Source organism: Meriones unguiculatus, chromosome 8, assembly GCF_030254825.1.
Source record: "Meriones unguiculatus strain TT.TT164.6M chromosome 8, Bangor_MerUng_6.1, whole genome shotgun sequence".
NCBI classification, from domain to species: domain Eukaryota; kingdom Metazoa; phylum Chordata; class Mammalia; order Rodentia; family Muridae; genus Meriones; species Meriones unguiculatus.
In genome coordinates, this window is record NC_083356.1 from 109,321,475 (window position 1) to 109,333,311 (window position 11,837).

The window sequence follows — 11,837 nt, forward strand, 5'->3', positions numbered from 1 at the left end:
TGGTCTAGTTGCCATTCCCTGAGTATCTCTAGTGCTAATGGACAAACAGTCCAAATGCTGTAATGTGCCCAAGAAAGGAAAATGCGGGTGGCACACTTGTTCACATTCCAGTCACTTCCTGTGTTCTTCTTGTCTCATCTTTTTGTTTCGTTTTCTCTCATTGTGGCATTTTCAAACAAAAACTATTTTATTGGTGCTCTTCACCCAGCTTTGCCATCTCTTTGGCTCTTCTAGTTTTCATCTTAATCCTTTTTTAGGATTAGTGTGGGTCCTTTTTTAATATACAGGCTTCTGTTTTTAGAAGTATGGTGTATTAGATTTCCTGAAAATTTTTTCAGTGTAAGTAGGATGCTAGAAAAATATATTTATTAAAAAATATTTTTCACTCCTGTCTTGTTGATATTGAATTCAGGGCTTCACACACACACACACACACACACATCCTGTTTAAACACACTGCTAGAGAGGCATATAACAAAGCCAAGACTGGGATCCTTGGAAGTATAAAAAAACCAACCTTGCTCAGTGTGACTGCCAAGCACAGCATACTTTAAGCTTCTAAGGAATGCAGGAAAGTGAAAGGAAGGAGTCCACAGAAAGTTGAATACCCTTAGCATAGAGATAAATAAACACTCTTGACCAGATGGTTTGCTATGCAAATCTTGTGACCCAAGTTCAATGCATGGAACCCACATAAGTGTGGGAAGAGAAAACTGACCTCACAAAGTGCATGCATACCTCTTAGCAGCAATAAATACCCCACAGAGGGAGACTGCAAAGAACTTGTCCAGATCTTGATAATTTGCCATCCAAACAGGATACCTGAGTGACCCACAAGCCAGTAAATAGGGACTTCTAACTGGCACCTTATTGGTCAAACCTCCAAATGGTTTTCAGAAGCCAGTGCATTTCCTTTAAAGGTTCAGAAACAGCTCTTGTACACTCTAACCAGGTCCTTAGAACTTCATGTAGTAAGGAGCAATGGGGGAACATGGGGACTGAAGATGCATAAGCCAGTCCTTAAATACTTGAGATGTTGGCACAAGTTTGCACTATAACAGGACATGGATTAGGATCCGTGAGCTCCAGGGGAACTCGGCTTCAAGAAGGTGAACTAAGCAAAGCCCTCGTAAATGATGTGAATGTAAGTCTTATGTAAGGGCGATGCGTAATTCGGAGCGAATCAGGTGCTGGACAATGACATGGAAGTTGAAAGGCTGATTAGAACAAGTCTCAGATTCTTTTTTGGAGGGGGATGGGGAGCAAAGTAAAGATACTGATCAGAACTTTTGTGACAACATGTTAGCTGAAACAAATACTGGAAATAGAGCATGTGACTTCTCAAGCAGAGGGGTGATTTCAGTTAATACTTCACCTGGTAGGGTGGTCTGGGCTTAAGGGCTTAAGAACAGAGGAAGAGCATATGCCATCCCAGGGCTTGGGGCAGCATGCAGAAGAGCAAGAGTGGGAAGCAGGTGTAGAGACAGGCAGGGAGTGAGAGAGCGTTAGCAGGGTCAACGGCTGCCACAGGAGCCGCACAAGAGCAGGCCAATCCTTGAAGTCGTGCTGCCTCTTGCCGCAGCACGAACATCTGAGTGGCCTCCGTACTCTGATGGGGCCTGATCCAAAGTAGGGCTTAACGGAAAGCATAGGCTGCCCTTAGCAGGGCGGAGGTGTACTTTCTGCTAAAACTTTGTATGCATGGGTTCATACGTGTGGTGTGTGCGTGTGTGTGTGCGCACACGTGGGAGCCAGAGGCCAACATCTGGTAGCTGCTTCTACTGCTCTCTATTGTTTGGAAAAGTCTCTCTGGGCTTTAAGCTCACTGATTGGTTAGACTGGCTGGCCAGTGAGCTCCTGGGATACACCTGCCCACATTCCCTAGTGCTGGGAGAGAAACTGGATTTAATGTGCTAAGAGTCCGAGCTCTCGTGGCCATGTGTTCACAGCCGACAGCTTGCCTGGGTCGTGAGGTGTACCTTTCAGAGACTGCCAGCTTTCCAGCAGGAGAGCCAGTGGGGACCTTCCAGTTCATTTCAGCGCTCTTCAGCATCCTCTAGGCTCCAAGGTCTTTCTTGGGGCTATTAGCTGAAAATTTGGGATGCTGGTAGTATATCACACGAGACACATTTGTGATAGACATTCAATGACTGTGTGCATTACCATTAGTCTGCATCACGTCTTTCTTGAGGCCTGTTTTCTCCCTGCTTCTGAGGTACTTGTGTGGCTGCTGTGGGAGTTGTGCAGGCCATGTCCCCAGGAGACAGTTCTCCCTCAGTGCGGAACCTACGAGCTCTCCTTAGGACAGGACGAGCTGCTTGGGACCATTCTTGTTCACCCCTGCCTCTGGTTCACTTTGTCAGCCCTTTTTGTTACTTCCCTCCCCAGAAGATTTTTTCAAATGAAACTTGCTTGTTCTGTGCCTCCAGCCAAAGATGCTAGGCATACAAAAGGGGCATTCTTTTCTTTTGAAGACTTGTTTTTACGTGTACAGGTGTTTTGTTTACATGTATACCTTTTCGCCACAGAGGCCATAAGGGGATTTTGGATACCCCATAACTGTCCTTTGAAACTATTTTAAGCTGCTGTGTGGGGTCTGGGAATTGAACTTAGTTCTCTGTAAAAGTAGCAAGGACTTTTACCTGTTGAGCCATCTTTCCAGCACTCAGAGGAGATTTGATTTGTTTTAAAGCTTTGTTTCATTGAGAATAAGTTTCTCTGCCTAGCATCTTCAGCACTAACATCCCTGCACAGCATGAGTCCAGACACAAGAAGTTTCCAGGTGAAGAAAGTAGCTATATACTTCTACCTGACGGAATCATTAGAAAGGACCCAGGCTCATCCTGCGTCTCATCATGTCTTCTGTCTAGTTTTGAGGCGTCAAGCTCTTCTTGTTGTGCATGGTTAGTGCCTAACTATGATTTTCTAACTTGGTTCTGATTCTTCTTTTACTTCCTGTGGTATTCTTTGATATTGGTCACTCTTATTTTAGTAATGATTTTTTCATTACCAGTTGCTTTGTGAACTGCACTGTTATAGAACCACTTGAGGAAAATGACCTCTTAGATGAAACCCCAACTTCTTCCATACTTCCTTCATCCTGCAAATATTTGTCCAGTGATCACTTGGTACAGATGCTCGGGCTTATTGCTCCTCTTGTTTCTGAGAGGTCCAGTTCTGGGGACAGAGTCAGTAGGATAAGCATTATTATAATATAACCTTTAATTAATGAGCCAGTAGGTTAAGCATTATTATAATAACAACCTTTTGAGCGTTTAGTAGAGAGGCACACTGCCAAGAGACCGGCAAGCCATGATTGAGGTGTAGTGAGATTAAAGGACAGGTGGGCTTCTGCTCCTTGAAGATTGGAGGTTGTATAGTCGGAGGGAATACTGTGCAGAGCAACAGAAATATAAAAATAATATAGTTCAGTAGGCAAGAGGAACTTTTCATTTTAGAAACATTTCATCTGATAAATGAAGTAGTTAAAAATGTCATCATTGTGGAGTCTGTAACAGCTGGATCTTTTAGGCACTGAACATCAGTGGTTGATATCACAAAAAGAGAAACCACCCATGAAGTTTAAAAAATCTAATTGAGGATCTTTTATTGCTGTGGCTTGGTGGCAGAGTTCTGGTCTCACGTGTACGGGGTCCTTTCTTCAGTCCCCAAGCACAAAACAGAAAAAGAAAGTTCAGTCCTGAGTCTAAATAGCCTCTGGATCTAACTATTAAGTGGAGATAAGATAGGGAAAATACTCAACTGTATTATCAAGATGACCCAATTTCTTTGATAAATTAATTACAATAAGAAAAGAATGTAGAGAGATCCATAGATTATGATATTGCAGTCTCAATGTATGCCTATAATCCCAGTACTTGGGAGAAAGACGGAGGAGGGTCAGGTATTCTCAGCTCCAGTTGAAGTTCAAGGCCGTCTTGGGCTGCATGAGACCACGCCTTCCCCTCAAAAAGGACATTTTGTGAGATAGTTGGACATTTGAACATAGAAGGCTCGTTACAAAGGGATGATCATTTTTTAAGTGTAAATTTATGGATTATTATCCCCCACCTTTGCATTTTCTGTTTTTTGAGATAGGATCTTTTACTGTTTTGTTTGTTTGGTTGCTTTTACATTGATTTACTTACTGATATTTTATGTGCATTTGTGTTTTCCCTTCATGTATGTCTGTGTGAGGCTGTCTGATAACCTGTAGCTGGAGTTACAGTTATAAACTGCCATGTGGGTGCTGGGAATTGAACCCAGGTCCTCTGGAAGAGCAGCCAGTCCTGCTCTTAACCACTGAGCCATCTCTCCTACAAAGTTCCAGGACAGCTAAAGCTACACAGAGGAACCCTATCTCGAAAAAATAAACAACAACAAAACACCAAATAAACAAAAAAACAAAAGTAAAACAAAGGAAAAGATTATAAAATTTCAAAACAAACCGAAAACTCAAACAGGTCTTGCTTTTCCTCTGTAGCTGAGGGTAACTCTGAACTCCTGGTACCTCTGCCTGTACACATAAGTACAAGGATTTTAGGCATATGCCACCATTGAGACAAAGTCTTGCTATATTTCCAGGCTGGACCTGAACTCAAGAACTCCCTGTCTTTGTCAAGTGCTGGGATTAGATATCTGTGCCACCCCACCTGTCTATAATAATTTGAGCATTTTTCTGGTCATTACTTTTTACAATAAATTACACTTAACATCAAAATGCTTTCTCTCTACATCAACTATTATTATTGGAAAGTTCATGGCTGTAGTGGAGGAATGGATGGGGTGTAAAGGACATGTGACAAGCTATGGACTAATTAAAACTATCTCAGGTACGGTGGCACAGGCCTGTGATCTCAGCACTCCAGAGGCAGAGACAGGTGGAGCTCTGTGAGTTTGAGGTCAGGACAACTAAGGCTACAAAGAGAAACCATGTCTCAAAAAATCCAACCAAACAAACAAAATCATTAAAGCTGTTATATACACATGGAGGGTTTTTTATTTACTTTTTTTGTAGATTTGATATTAATAGTAACAACATATGAATTTGACTACAAGTTTGTCGTGGGACTGAGGTACAGGACTGTACAGCAACAGGAAGCAGGGTCAAGACAGGCCCAGCAGCAGCTGAGGTAGAGGTGGGCTTTGGGTTATGAGTTTCTTTTCCTGCCAAGTGCAGGCAGAGTTTAGGTTTCACGTTTCCATGGGACTGTGAGGATCTGGGGTGGGGAACAGTGGAATAGAGAAACTGAGCCAAGGGGACTCCCTGCCACATTTTAACAAGATCAGGTCTGCTTCTAGGTTTTGTTAATCTTAGCTTGTTGATAAAATTTCACTTATAAGCATGACTGTAAATGATTTAAAGTTTTGTTTATGGCTATTGGATCATTTGGGTATTTTAAAGGCTGTTACTTGAGCAATATACTGCTGAAGATTATAGTAGATAGTAGACTAAGTAGGGAAATTGGCCGCAAGGCTAACACAGTATTATGAATGAATGAGAAATTTGATTTGAGGGAGGAGTTAGCTAATCAAGATTTGGCCCGGGAGGAAAATTTGAATATAGTAATTGGTTTCTCAGAAGGGCAGAGGGAGGCATGGAAGTGTGCTCATGTCTCAGAACCCCAAAGCCAGCCCCCTGAGCTGGACCCCAGTTCTCTCCTGCTGACAGTGCCAGCTTCATAGCCCTCTTCCGTGTCTCGGTGTCTTGAAGATGGAGTTCTGTCACCATGCTGCGCAGGTTGGAAGGGAGGGGATGAAGCCTGGTTAAGTGGCTCCGTGGACCCTCCTCTACTGTCACTGTTCCTCTTCCAGCCGAGACTGCTTCTCCTCCACAACACATCTTTGTAATAGCAGAGCACCTTTAAAAAAGCTGTCCTCTGACAGTTTCCACACGTCACAGTCCCTCCCCCGCAGCCCGCTGTCCTCTAGCGTGGCTTAAACTCCAGGCTCTGACTCCAGCAGTTGGCCATCTTTTCTTCAGGCTGGAAATCTTCCCATCTTGGAAAAGCCATTGTTAACCCCTCCTGGCACTAGTCTCTCTGACTCTGCCTTTTTACTGTGCGTGGGTCACACTCGTGCAACCAGCTGCCTGTGTCTAAGGAGCATAAGCTGTCAGCACTGTGGGCCTCCAGGCACAAGTCTTCTAGGTCTGTCCTCGTGTCTGTCGGTGGGTCCACTCCACACTGGCCTCATAATTGTGTTTTCATCTTCTCCTTGTCCCTCCAGGCTGATCCCTGAGTAAGAGTCCCTCAGTTCTGAACTCAGCTCCTTGAGACAGGTCTTAGCATTCTTGAGTTACGGAACTCTTTTGAGAATCTGATTGATGGTAGTTATGGGGCTTCTCCAGAGAAATGTAGACACAGTGTTTCACCTACATTTTAAGAGTTTAAAATTTCAAGACTGTTGTGCTTCATGAATCAGGAAAACCTGGGGTTTACAGGGATAATTGGCTAAAATACAGTATTCTCTTTTAAATACATTTTCTATTTACTCTTTGGGATTGTCATAGTTTATACAATGTGTGTTTATCATACCTGCCCACTGTTCCCATCTCTCACTTCTCTGGGAGTCGGAGACGAAGCTTATCTTACTCCAGCTTGGTTAAAGCAGACTCCCTGGCAGTAGAAGCAGCAATTTAAAAGATAACCCTCAAGCACACCAGAGTGTCGCAGATTCTCCTCCAAAGACTTGCCAAGCCTGGCACTTGGGAAGGCAGAGGCAGTCAGATCTCTGAATTCAAGGCCAGCCTGGGCTACAAATCAAGTCCAGGACAGTCAAGGGTTATTCAGAGAAACCTGTCTCAGGAAAAAAGACTCAGTTTGATTTTGTGGTCTGTCTTGGCTTTCCCTCCCAGCTACTTAACCCCAGCTGCAGGGCTTTAGTGTGAGATTTTGGTCTTCCAGAGAGAACAAGCATTTTCCTGGGAAGCTCTGGTCCCCCACACACTTGGAGTTGGAGGACTAAGCGCTGTCCTGGGTTGCTCCACTTCAGTCCTCTCTAGTTCCATGGGCTGTTTGGTGTGCACCCTTCTTGCTTCATCCCAGCTGGGTCCCACCCAAGGAGCATGTCTCGTGTTTGTGCTTTCACTCAGTTGTCTTATTCCCGTGTCACAGCCAGTGATCTAGTCAGAGGACCTAGTGAATGGAATTAGAGGGGCACAGTAAGAGATTTTGCAGAAACTGGATGTGGGGTTGACTCCTGTCCCCCCGGACTTTGGGAGCAGAGGCAGGAAGACAGATTGCCACTCATCCTTGTGTGAGTGTGGTTCCAAACTAGGGTGCCGGGACCTGGTCTCCAAGAAAACAAGCTTTGCCACGCAGTTTGCCTATATCCTACAAGCTCACACTGCTTATTCCGAGGGTCAAAACTGGTAATGGGCAGACAGTTGTACTGGATAACTTTCTTACTGTGTTTTTTGTTTTTGTTTTGCTTTGTTTTGTTTTTTTCACTGGCTGTACAATTTGAAAAATGTAATTGAAGGTAATTTAATGAGTATCAAAGGGAGGGTTTTTGTTTGTTTTTCTTAGCACAGGAAAAGTACTTATAATCTTGGGTCTCTCCATCCAGAGGCAACCGTTATTAACATTCTAATATCCTTTTATCTGTTTTTCGCCCATTTAAAAATAATAAAATAAAGCTTATGCAATACCGGTGATACAGTTAACCTGCTTTACCTGTTCACCATTGTTTTAAACATGTTTTTAAATTCTTCAAAACCAATTCTTTTCATGGCTGCTTGAATATACCATTATTTATTTAATTTTTCTCCAGTTGTTAGATACTTAAGTATTATAACTATGTATACAATCATAAATATGCTATAATAAACTTATTTCTGTCTAAATCCTTGTTTTCTGGATTATTTTCTTAAAAGAGAAATTGTTGAGTCAAAAACTGTAGACTATTTAAAAATCTCTACTTACGTGTTACCATACTGTTTTCTGGAAAGCTTGGAGGTATATATCTTGACAATGTTTAGAAATTGAGGGACATATTAAAAATGCTCTAAAGGGGTTCACATGAGAAGGCGTTATGAGGAGGAACGGGAGCTGAGCAGAATGCCTTTCCTCTGAAAAAGGAGTCGGGTTTGTTTTTTCAGGCACCACAGCTCCACACAGGGCCACCATCTCCCTGAGACCATTTAGGCTTGAGTGATTATTATGACGGGGTTTTAGACTGCACCCGAAATCAATTTGTCATCAGGGTTCTAAATTCTCTGAGATTTGCCCCTTGTCCTTGACTGCTTTGGTTTGATCCCATCACTGCTAAGATTGTTGGTGTTATATTTTTCCTTCCCTCAACTCCTCCAAGATCCTCCCCACTCCAGGTCCTTTCTCTCTTTAAAAAACAAACAAGGCCAAAGGCAAAAACAAACAAACAAAAAAAAACCAAAACAAAAACAAAACGACCAGGAGAAACACAGAAAGCCTCACAAACACAGAAAGAAACCAAGACATAAAAACAAAAAAACCAATAAGGAAAAAAAATTGCCCAAACAAAGTGATATGACACAGACAGTCTACAAAGATTGCATTGAGTTCATTCTGTGTTGGCCAACTGCCCCTGCGCACAGGCCTGCTCTGAAGTGTGGTTGGTACACTCGGAGACCCCACTGGGAAAAATTAGATTTCCGTTGCAGACACGTTCTTTGGCAGTGGCGGGAGGCCGAGTCTACTTCCTTCTCTCGTCACCAGCCCTCTTCTCCTTTGAACCTGTGTAGTTCCTGGGGTGCTCCTGCAGTCTCTGTGAGTCCTGTTGTGTCTGAAAGACACTCTTTCCTTGGAGTCATCCATTCTCTATGTCTCTGAGTCATTCTACCTCCTCTTTCATATGTTCCTTGAGGGGAGGGGTCCAATGAAGATAGTCCATTTCGGACTGGGCTCTGAAGTCTCTCATTCTGCACATTGTCCAGCTGTGGGTCACTGTTTTTCTCATGTACTGCAAGAAGATGCTTCTCTGATAATGGCTGATTGCAGAATGTCTTTAGGAGTAATTTTATTGCTGTATTCCTTTAGCAAGACAATAAACTTATCTGGTCTTAGGTTCTCAGCTGCTGGAACTGTCTTAGGCATGGGTTCCATCTTAGTGGAATGGGCCTTAGATCCAATCAGGTAGTGTTTGGATACTCCCACAATGTTTATGCCACTATTTCACCAGCATATCTTGCAGGCAGGTTGCTGTGGTATGTTGCAGGGTTTTAGTGGAGTTGATAGTCACCGTTCTCTAGTAGCGTGTAAAGTACCTTCCAGGACCACGAATGCTAGTCATTAGCGATGAAGGCTCTAGGTGGGCACCAGCTTCATTTCTCTGTGTTCCCTGAGATATGTAAATATTCTCTTCAACAACAGGGCTTTACAGTTTGTGGGAGCAACCAACAGCCTTGGAAATAGCCTGATATATGTGGGGGTTTCCATGGTGCCCTTGGGCCAACAGCACAACTAGGTGTGACGGATCCCTGGCATTGGAGGCTTTACCTGGTGGGGGGTGTATGGTTGCAGCATTGTCTCCCCATTATTTGATGACTTTACATGTGTATATATTTCAGGAAGTTTTTACTGCAGTAGGTTTCCTTTGACCCTCAAATGTCAGCTGCCCCGCCCCTCATTCTCCTCTTTCCCCCTCTCTCCCGCCACCCTCTCCATTTAATCCGTTCCGGTCTTTCCCCATCTCTCCATGACTATGTCCTATTTCTTTGGGTGATCTCCCACTCCCCTCCCCACTCCTTACTCTATGCCTAACCTCAGCGGTTACACGGATGGTCAAATGCCCATCAAAAGCTTGACAGCTAACATCCACTGTGGGCCTCGTAACCTGTGACCCGCAGTTCTCAAGGCAGTCAGTCACAGGGAGTCGCGCAGCCTGCCACCTGGATGCAAACAGAGCATCGCCAGCATCCTAGCCCCAAGCAATGATCTGCACCCACCCTGGACTCCCCACTCCCCGAGGGTTATATAGTTACACAGAGGGCTTTCTCTCTCCGGACATCCACCGCTGGCCCCTCAGACCTGTCTGCACGATGGCCCTGATGGTGGCCCAGGCTCCTGCCTGCACTGCTCACTGCGCACCGTGTCGGCCCCTGACTGCTCTGCTCCTTTTTCTTCTTGTCCCTCTTGGCAAAGTGTTATAATCGCCCAAAAGGGCTGTAACACTGAACAAACAAACAAATGAACAGGGGAAAGGCCTGGTCCCATGTCCCATCCCCCTCATCGTCCCTTCTCACTCCCGCTGGATCAGGACCCTGCAGACCCTACCTGGTCCTGACTCCCAGCCTGCTGTGTAGTGGGGTCTGGACACCCCAAGCTATGGTGCAGACCCACAATCTACTCAAAAGAGAAAATATGTAATACTTGTCTTGTGAGGTCTGGGTTTCTTTGCTCAGGATGTGTTTTTTGGTTGGTTAGTTGTGTTTTGTTTTGTTTTTCTCCATTTACCCTCAAAGTTCATGATTTCATTTTCTTGACAGCTGAATAGTGTTTCATTGTGTACGTGTGCCACATTTTCATTTTCTAGTCATCAGTTGGTGGATATCTGCCTGTTTCCAGTTTCAGGCTGTTATGACTAGAGCAGCAATGAACATGGGTGAGCAAATATCTTTGTAATAGCCTGTAGAGTCTCTCGAGTGTGCTCCCAAGAGTGGTTATAGCTGGGTCTTCAGGTAGATCTAGTCCCAGCCCCTGAGGACCAGCCACAGTGATTTCCACGTGCTTCTACAAGATTGAAGCCACATCAGCTGCAATCAGTGAGCGAGGGTTCCCGTTACCCCACATCCTCCCCAGCATGTGCTGTCATTTTATTGATTTTGGCCATTCTGATGTGAGAATGAAATCTCAAAGTAGTTTTAATTTCTAAGCTATTTGTGTTTTACCTTTTGAGAACTCTCTGCTTAGTTCTGAACCCCAAAAGTTTTGTGCCTTTTAATCTATTTCATTTGAAGTTCTTTGAACCTCTGCCTCCCTTCTCCACCCTTTCTCCCCCTTCATGCCTTCTGTTACCCCAACCATAGGTAGGAGAGAAAGGTTAGATGGGAAAGGTGACGTAGACCTCTTTAGACTTAGTTCCTGCTGCTTAGGGTCATCAGGTTCCTTGGGGTACCAAGCTCAGTCATCAGGATATCCAGCAGTCCAGCAACAGCAAACAGCAAACGCAGCAGCAGCTTCCTTCTCTGAGCATCTCTCTAAGCGCACTTTCTCTGTCTGGGCTCTTGTCTTCCTACTAAACTAACAGCAGATGGCAAAGACCACCCTTCTCTGTGAGCTGTGGACAAAATAAAAGCAGCTCCAAATCCCACACCTGGGATTAAAACAAAACCCTGTTTACATAACTGAGCTTTTAAAGAAACCAAAGCTTCCACTACTCATTTTAAATTGGATTATTTTCCTGCTGTCCAGTTTTTGTTTTTGTTTTTTAAGGTCTTGCTACTTAGTATAAATACTAGCCCTCCATCAGATGTTTAATTGATAAAGATTTTTTTTTCCACGTTGTAGTCTGTGGCCTTGCCTGGATGATGATGTCCTTTGCCATACAGAAGCTTTTCAGCTTGGTGAAGACCATTCACTGATTGCTCTTGAGGCCAGCAGGAGGAGAACAAAAATTTAGCCCATAACAATAAATAAATGGGATTTCCTCAAAATTAAAATTTTGGGGCTGGACTGATGAATGGAATGAGTAAATGGCTCAGTAGCTAACCCTGCTGCCTCTTCAGGGACTCTGGTTCCCAACACCCACACAGTGACCCACAACCGTCTTTAACTCTAGCTCCAGGGGCTCTTCTGGACTCTGTGGATATCGCATGCATGTGGTACACATATATACATGCAGGCAAACACTCGTATACA